We start from the raw sequence: 9,377 nt of genomic DNA on the forward strand, positions 1-9,377 counted from the left end.
TAATCACTTGCAAATGTTTCCCCTCTGACACACTTACAGTACAAGGTGACACAAATTAAGAAAATATGCTTGTAAAACAGGGCAATCTTTGAGCATCAAAGTAAACAGAGAACAATTAATAGTGAGGGGAAACATTACAGCATTTGCCAATGGCAGTGCTGGTTCACTCTTCATTTCTGGGGTTTTTTTCCTTACTAAAAGAAACCATAATCACAACACTGGGAGAGTTTGTTATAGATGAGAACACTGACTTATTACTGCAGCAGCCACCAAGCCAGGGCTGCTGGGTGTTACCTCTTGGGCTGAAAACGTGGCCCAAAAGGTTAAGCTGCCTTTCTTTTGCAATCCTATTGTCCACTCCAACTCATTCTTTCAGTGACCTCATGTCATTCAACCCCTGTGATTTTCAAACGTAGCCTGTGCGTCTTCTGTTAAAGAACATCTCAACTGAAGCCACTCTCAAGGGCCATTTTGGAGGCCCCTCTCATGGGGGCATTCTGATATCAAAGCTGCTGCTTTTTTCCCCAGAATTATTTAGATTATATTTTGAATTTAAGGTGATGATGGTGGAATCAGTGGCTTACTGAGTGAAGGTAGTTCCATGTTGTCTACTGAGGTAAAATCTCCTGGCAATACACCGCTTCCTAAACAAATAATTTCCATAAGAGCTTTACCAACTAAACTAGTTCTGAGTGAGGAATTAGTCTGACCCAAGGACCAGGAATTAATTGCAGATTATTAGAATAAAGTTGTTTTCTGTGGGTTTAATTTTTTTAGGTTTTGTGTTGTTTTAAAAAAAAGAAAAAATATTTAGACTAATTTAAAGCTTTAGTTGAATAGGAAGCAGAGATGCAGTCTGTCATTGTGAGCACTTGCACCTCATAGCTCAGGGTGAACTGAGGGAGATAAAGAAAGGAATGTAAAACACTATGGAAACCAACCTCTGGAGACTTAATATTCTGATCAGCTCACCTCCGAACATCTGGCTCTTAAATGTTCAAGCACAAAAACAAGAGAGCTAATGAAAGCAGTACATATTATCTCTCCCATCAATGTACCTCACAAACACCTGCTAAAATTAAAACAAATTGAATCTTGATTGCTGATTAAGTACCCCTTCTTTAGCTAGATATTCTGTCATTATTTGCCCTGGCACACAATGCATAAACTGATGAAAAGCCGGTGGTGGGCTGCAGCAGCAAAGGTTGATAAAAGACGATCAAGACAGAGCTGCATGTAAACTGCAGCACATTAACTTTATGTACTCGAGCCCTCAAAAAGTTACTTTTAGATTTTTTTCCTCATTTCCAGGGCAAAAATTATTTTCGTTTAAAAGAGAAAGCACATAAACTGAGCACATTTTTTTCCTCCAGAACACTCACATCCCAGAGGGGAGGTGATAGATGGACCTCATGGTATTGACCAACACCACTGCCCAGCTACTGAGCTGAAAAATCCCTCTGAGCAGCACTGCTGTGCCCAGTGTGCTTGTGGGGCATTATCCTGGATGTGGGAAGACTTTCAAGCAGTTATCCATGTACGGCCATGGAAAAAAGAGCCCAAAACCTCTTCAGGAATGTATGGCCTCTATTTCTCTTCAATAGATGCTTAGGCAATGGCAGGAGAAAGGTTACAGAGTTTACTGCCAATAAACTGGGGGAATGGTCTTCTTGCACACTTCAGGCAGGATAAAAACATCCATTAGGAATTTCATCACACCCATATAAATACCCTCCTACGTGAGCACCGCTGACAGATGTGTGGCTAATCTACCATGTTAACTTCATTTGAGAAGTTGTGGTTTTGTTCAAACTTTATTAGTTAAACTCGAATTGATCCCACTACATTTTAAGTCAGTATTTATTCTACTTTAAGTATGTTTCCAGATATCATAAACTCTTCAGACATCATTGTGTTTACTATATATAAATATATGTATTCATGTAAATTTCCCTGTTAAAATAATCAACTTTTATTTGACTCACGGTTCTCCAATAATCAAAAAAGAAAAAAACCAGCAACATGACAGTGTGTAAATCCTTCTCAACAATAGCACCCACAAAACCTGTTTCTTGACTGACAATAAGGTCATAACAGCACATATGTTTGGCATATGTATTTCATCAATGGTGATTATAATGTGAACCAAGAATTAGCTTCAAAATGATGGGTTACTTAAAGACCTGGAAGAGGACATTTAAACAAAAGAAAAGAAAAAAAAAAAAAAAAAAGGCCTGAATCACTTACTAGAGCTTGACTTTTTTTTCCCCCCCTTATTGCATTCTAAATTATTTAAATATACTATTAGACACCATATTGGAAAAAAACAGATGTTTTCTAATTATGAACTGATTTTACAGTGTGATGGTGTCACATATTTAAATTACAAATACACATTTTTAGCATTCCAGCTGTGCTTTACAAGAGTTTAATTTGCTTCTTGTGATATGTCACATTGCACCTGCCTTTTAAAACTCCTCTAAATGTAAAACATTAGCCAAGCACAAGTATTAAGACATGCTGATGAATTCTAAAGATTTTTTATCATCTTACAGAGGATGAAATTTATAGAAAGATTTAATAATGAACCAGCTAAATGTTTATTGAAAATAACATTTACAGATACTTTCCAGAAGTACCAAGAGGGACTGATGACTTGTGTAGGCAGCACAGAGAATTTAATTGGTGCTGCTCTGCTCCTTCCACACACAAAGTATTCCACAGCAATCTATAAACTAATGAGGTTAAACATGGATAATACAGTAAAATGTTGTAGAAGTCAGCTTTGCTCTCAGCCACCCCACACACAAAGAATCTGACACATGTTTAAGACCATCAATATCACAGTCAGAACAGGGAGATTGTCAGTGACAACGCTGGTGATAAACTATGATAATGTATTTCTGAGAATAGAAGAGCAATAATTTCTAGGATAAACTTAAACTTTGAAGTAATTAACTTGTGATTCAGAGAAACATGATGAGAGCATACACAGCTATTTCTTGTCTTGCACACGCCCTGGAAATAACAACTATTGGTTTAGATTCAGGCATAAAAAGAGACGATAAACAACCCATGGAGAAGATGTAACACTGTGGATGCACCTTTTAAACCTGGCCTTCTAACAACAAAGGAAGAAGAAACTTCTGAAGCACTGCTCTTACAAAGATGTATTAAACAATATTGTAGACAAGCAGAGATGCTCCTTTAGAGGCAGTTACCTGCTACACACTTTCTAAACACAGGCAGGGACCTGCTCATTAACAAAAGTAAATTAAAGGCAGCTTTTGCAGCGGCATCGATAGGACCTGGCACAGGCTCTCCCAATGTCCCCCAAAGCTCATTGCAGTGACCTGCACTGGGTCCCCATCACTGAATGGGGCTGGCACACAGGGACAGCCCTTCTTCCTTTCCCCTTGGACAAGCACTGCCCTGCCCATGACACAGCACAGAAATTATTTGCCCCAAACCAGAGCTGTCACCTTTGTGGCCTAGTTCAGCATCGCAAAGCCCTCAGTGGGCACACACAGATGAAATGGCAAAGGGAAAAGGGAAAGGAGGGCAGGGAAAGCCCAACGGGAGACATGACAGTGAGGGAGTTGTGATAATCAAACTGTGTTGGATAGATTTTAAAATGTGGGATTTTGGTGGCTGCACATCATCATACCTGCAATTCAAAAGCTTCCATGCACTTCAATGCATTTGAGAATAAATGTGAGGGCCCTTGGGCTGCAAAAAGTGTTATAAGTCCTTTGGACACGCTTTAAAGAGACATTTTCAGGGCAAGGTTGTGTTACAAAACCGAACAATCCTTCCTCAGGAGACCTTTCAAAGCTCCCTGCCTGAGTTTTGACATGTGCTTTTTGTTTCAGCACTGCCCGGTGCAGGAGCCTTTGTCACACGCTGCAGTGGCACAAACAGGCAGGGAGAGATCGCGGATGCTCTTGCAGAGATGAAAAGGGGATGCTCTGCAGATCTCAGGGTTTTCAACCAGTCATTAGGGAAATTATTTTTGCTTTTCTGCCATGAAGTCCATGGTACACGCAGCAGAAATTCTGCGCTCTGTGCAGGTGAAGTCATTCTGCAGGAAGTTGCACTTTCTGCAGTGCGCAGACTGAGGCAGGAGAGCTGCTTTACCTGTGGCTCCCTGTTTTGTATCACATTAGGAAAATTCATGGAATATTCACCTGGAATTTTGCACAATTATTTTTTTAGACTAATTTCAGAACTTAATGCAGTCTGAAAGCAATAATAAAGAACAAAAAAAAATTCAAAACTATCTGAAAGTCTCTAGTCCTGTGTTTTTCCACTGCCAGCAATATTTTAGCTTTTATTAAACATGCCAAGCCAAATTTACTCTATTTGAGATCACTTCTGTAGATATCACTGTACCTGATATACTCACAGTAAATTATTAACAGCAAAAGATGGAGCTAGGATAAACCAAGCCCATTCTGGGAGAGGAACTTGAGTCAAGCCTTACATTTTTATTTTCTTTTTGAGAAGTGTGTTATCTTTTTACCCTGCTTTCCTTGATAAACAAAACCTGCAGTGGGGTTACTTCATGCTGAAGGAAAAGTGGGTGAGACTCACCTTCCTCCTTACCACGTGAGGATGGAGGATCCTGTTCCCGTCAACTGGCCTATTCCTATTTGGCCCTAATTCGCTATTAAGTCAGAACTTTCACCTTGACTCCATTTGGAAGAGTCAGGGAGAGGCTGTCTAAAATTAAGAGTTTTCTATTCCTGTTCTTGAGATAATATAGATGAAATGCAAAAATTTAATTAATTTTATTTCTTTCTCCAGGATTTGACCTGTTGGAATATCATCCCTAACTCTTTTACATTCTTAATAAAGGAGGAGAAAAAGAAATCAACAATTCAGTCCATGTTTCGGGAATGCTTTGTCTGGGGTTCCGTGCTATTGCTTCCTGTATCATGAAAGTAATATCAAATTGAAAATATTTCTGTTCAGCAACTTCAGCAGCTCTAAATTAAGAAAATGTGTAGTTTATTGGCTTTCAATGCTTGAGCAGGTTAAGAATGTGTAAGCAAGAAAGATTTCATTTAGAAAGAGAAGTGCAATGTCCATGATACCAACAGAGACATTAAGAGAGATTAGGCCATCTTCATAAACTACTTTTCGGCTACTAGATTATAAAAATAATGAATGCCACTCATTAAAGAAAACAATTTTTGAAATAAAGAAAATTCATTTTTAAGGCAGTAACAGCTCATGGGGATAAAACTGGATGACAAGCAGCAAAACAGTTTTTACACTGTTGTACCAAAACAGGCATTGACCACCACTTGCTCTAGAGCAGGTGGCCTTTAGGTCACACTCTGCACATGGCAGAACTGCCAGGGACTGGGAAAAAAAGGGTGGTTTGAGGAAGATTTTCTTTCTGTGACAGGAATGGAGATCTGTCTCTTCCACTTTTGTTGCCAGTTTTAATAGAGCATGATTAAAATCTGACTAATACATTTCACTTTTAATGTGTGTGTGGGCTTCAAAATTAAACTTCAAATCTCATTTACGCTTTGTTAGAAGAGATTAACAACCTCTGAATGAAAAGGTACAAGAAACAAAGATGCTTTAAATTTTGGTGGTATCCTAGCTACTTTGAAATGCAGCTGGGGAGTGATGGCATTGCCCTTGTTCATGTTCCCGGAAATGCACTGGGTGTTTCCTGCGGTTGCTCCCTAAGACATCCAGAAGCACAGCCTGCTACTGGAGGTTGAGCCAAAGCATCTCCAGGGATAATTTAGCCCTGCACACTTCATTTGAAGTTCATGAAGTAGTCACTCAGCTCAAGTGGTCTCTGCAGAGGTGCTTCAGAAGGGCCCTGCAGCAGGGAAGTGATCAGGCAGAACATGATCCATACCACGATCCCCCTTCGGAAGAACTGGATTCAGGAGTTTTCCCCCCAAAAAGGCAGGTGTCAATAAAGGGAAAGCCCTGCCATTGAGGGCAAGTGGCACAGAGAGAGGCTGCAGTCAGGAAAACTGTGGGGATTCATCCCTGCTGAGGACCCCAAGCGTAAGGAAATTTCATTCACCTGGAGCTGATGGCTTTGTTTCAAGGGGGGAAACAGGAAAATGCAGGTACAAAGTTGAATATTCAGAGTCACAATGAGAGAGATGAATCATCTTACAGTGCAGATGACAAATGAAAAAAAAAAACCCAAGCAAAATATGTGTTAAAACCAAAGTCAGAAACAACACTTTTAAGAATTTTTAAGAAAGGACACAAAGAATAACCTAGAATTTCTAAAGCATGGGTAAATATGAACCAATTACTTATTATTTCATTAAAGTGGAGATGGGAAGGACCAATTCCTAACTCTCAGTGTTTGCCTCCTGGGGTCCTAGATAGCTTTTCCTGTCAAATTAAAACAGAAAAAAAAGATAAATAAACATGAGAAATTAAGATTGTCTAGGTAGGTGAAGGAGAAAGGAAAAGAAGCAAGGAAATAATGTTCCACAATTATTACCAGAGCTAAGAGAAACAAAATTACTTGATCATAAATTCAGGATAATCTGGTTTTCTTTATGAGTTTCCATTTTATTAATGAAAGGAAGGTAACACCTTAGTGTACCCGGATGAATTAAAATGCCTATTTGTAGAAGCAATCCTCCATAGGGGTCTTTAATAGAATCTGTGAACAATTCTGGAGTCGGATAATTTAGCTGTAAAAAGGCAATATTAATAGCTCACCTCTGGGTACACAGCCCAGGCTGGACAGGAGCAGGAAGGAGGGAATATTGGCATGGAAGGCTGGGACGTTTATTTGCATTATCCCAACCTCCTGCAGCCAAAAGGCTTCACACAAGCAGCTCTGTAAAAAAGAGGGAGAAGGTAACAAGCACCAGATCTGTAAATTGTCCGCCTTGTTTATCAAATCCAGCACACGCTCAAGCTTTGGCCTGGATGAGCCTGGAACAGAGAGTACAAAAAAGTGGGATACCAGTTCACAGATTTTTAAATCTCATTATTCTAAAAGAAATAAATTTTTTTTAAAAAAAATCTTCTTTTAAATACAATTGATCAAACACTTCAACTTAACTCCTCAGCAGGGTTTAGTACACCTGAAAAAATATCCAGGTATTTCATCTGCCTCAGCTCTTGAAAGAAAGTTCCCAAAAGTTTCCACAGTCTTTGTCCTAGAAAATGTGTGTACATCGGGGATGTAACTAATTTTAATGATGTATCATACTGCAAAAGACAATGACTTTAACACTGAAAAATATTTACTTCCTAATTTTAAAGAGGGTTTCTCATTAATCCTTGAAAGAGAATATATAAAATATCTGAAGTATCTTCTCAGTTTTTTGAGCAAATCTGACAAAGATGCTGCTCATGAAAATTCCAATCAGACCTTATTAGCTGTAGTTCAATTCCGTACATGGCAGAAATTCTCTGTAAAATATGAAGAGAAAAAACAGATGAGAGGAAAGAGTTCAGGCCAGCTATGGGTACCTGCGATTCCTGCACCAGGAAAGCGGGATCATTTCAGACTTCAGAAAATCAGGGGGTTGTTCATTGGGGTTTGAAATGGGACCGGGACTCTCTTTCCAGAGGAGAGATTTGCAAAAGGCAGAAGATTTCTTTGCATCAGCCCCTGGCAATCCTCATTTTACATTAAGATGAAAACGGCCATTGGTGCTGAAGAACCACAAACCCACAAGTTTCCTGGGGAACTGCAAGAGCTGCTTGGAAAGTTTCTACAGCAACTATAGAAAATGGACTTTTTCAACTCAATTAGCTTGGTTTTGATGATGAACTGGTTTTATGAGCAAGACTGGAAATAAAGTATTATCAAAACTATAGATATTCCAGCCTGAAAATTTATACATAAGAGTAGTTCTGGTTCACTCCTCCCACCCCCATTCCTCATCTTTTCTACAGATTTTCTCTGATAAGAGTCAACCTCCCATGCTGAAACTGCCCATCTCTACCTAGAAAAGCAGGAAAAAGGACAAAAGAAATATCCAAACCTACATCTTTTCTCAAGGTAAAAACTGGGATATTGCCCTAACCAGATATCCAAACCACTGTTTCCCCAGTGTAGGAGTGGCACACAAGACACCAGGACTCTGATTTTACATCAGGCCGCTCTACACAAGCCCTAAAAACTTGTGGGGGATCTTTAATGTATAATACTGGAATCTCTTATTTCACAAACACTATTCACCTTCTCCACAAGGAAAAAAAATTCTACTATTCTCAATATCAGTTGAGTAGAAATGAAAACAAACTAAATTGGGCAGATTATGACAAAGGTAATTTTCTTCTAGGGAAAGGTGAAAGGGACAAATAAGGCTTAATCCACAGAGAAATTACTTTCAGGAAGATCTGTTTCTGTGGAGTTCAAACAGACACACCATGATGCAACCAGTGACCTCCCCCCTTCTTCCCTGCCCTCCCGAGACCCCACCTGGAGTCCTGTGTCCGGCTCTGGACACAGGAAAGCTGTGGAGCTGTTGGAGAGAGTCCAGAGGAGGCCATGAAGATGCTCCAAGGGCTGAAGCCCCTCTGCTCTGCAGCCAGGCTGGGAGAAGGGAAGGCTCCAGAGAGACCTTAGAGCCCCTTCCAGTGCCTGAAGGGGGCATACAAAAGGGAGGGAGAGGGACTTTTTATACGGGCGGACAGTGACAGGACAAGTGGCAATGGATCCAAACTGCCGGAGGCAGAGGTGGATGGGATATTGGGAAGGAATTCCTGGCTGGGAGGGCGGTGAGGCCCTGGCACAGGCTGGCCCGGGAAACTGGGGGGGGGTCTTTAAGGTCCCTCCCAGCCCAAACCATTTTATGATTCTAATAATTCCTGTGAGTCTCTTCCCCTCCTGAATTCCAACATACAGGTCATAGGGAGCTACTATAAAGTTGCAACATGATGGATCCATTCCCAAGAATAGACAGGTAAGCAAAAAGTCTACGCCTATTTCTTTCCTCTTTATTTTAATATCTATTCTGTTTTGTTATTGGGCTATTATATTTTGCTGTTGCAATTTAAACCTTTTATCAGAAATAAATCTTTGAGTTCTATTATCTTGTAACAATTCTGTAGGGACAGGCATTTCAAAAAGCTGAAAGATAAAAATGAGAAGGAAAAGAGCATTTTTGCAGGCCTCTATTAAAGTTTTCACACTGCTACATTGCAGCTATAAAATAGCATCTTTGATAATAATTCATTACATTTCCGTAATACACATGGAATATGTTATGCTGTATTAATCAACAATTCTGTTTTGCTAACTTATTAAAATCATTCATTTGAAATTGCATATTATTTTAGTGCCATCTCGTAGCTGATTTATAGTGACTGAAAGTTTATTGATAGTTTCTCATTCGCCTGAGACCTCATGAAATTTGCAA

Source organism: Corvus brachyrhynchos, unplaced genomic scaffold (assembly GCF_000691975.1).
Source record: "Corvus brachyrhynchos isolate BGI_N302 unplaced genomic scaffold, ASM69197v1 scaffold69, whole genome shotgun sequence".
In the NCBI taxonomy this organism is placed as follows: domain Eukaryota; kingdom Metazoa; phylum Chordata; class Aves; order Passeriformes; family Corvidae; genus Corvus; species Corvus brachyrhynchos.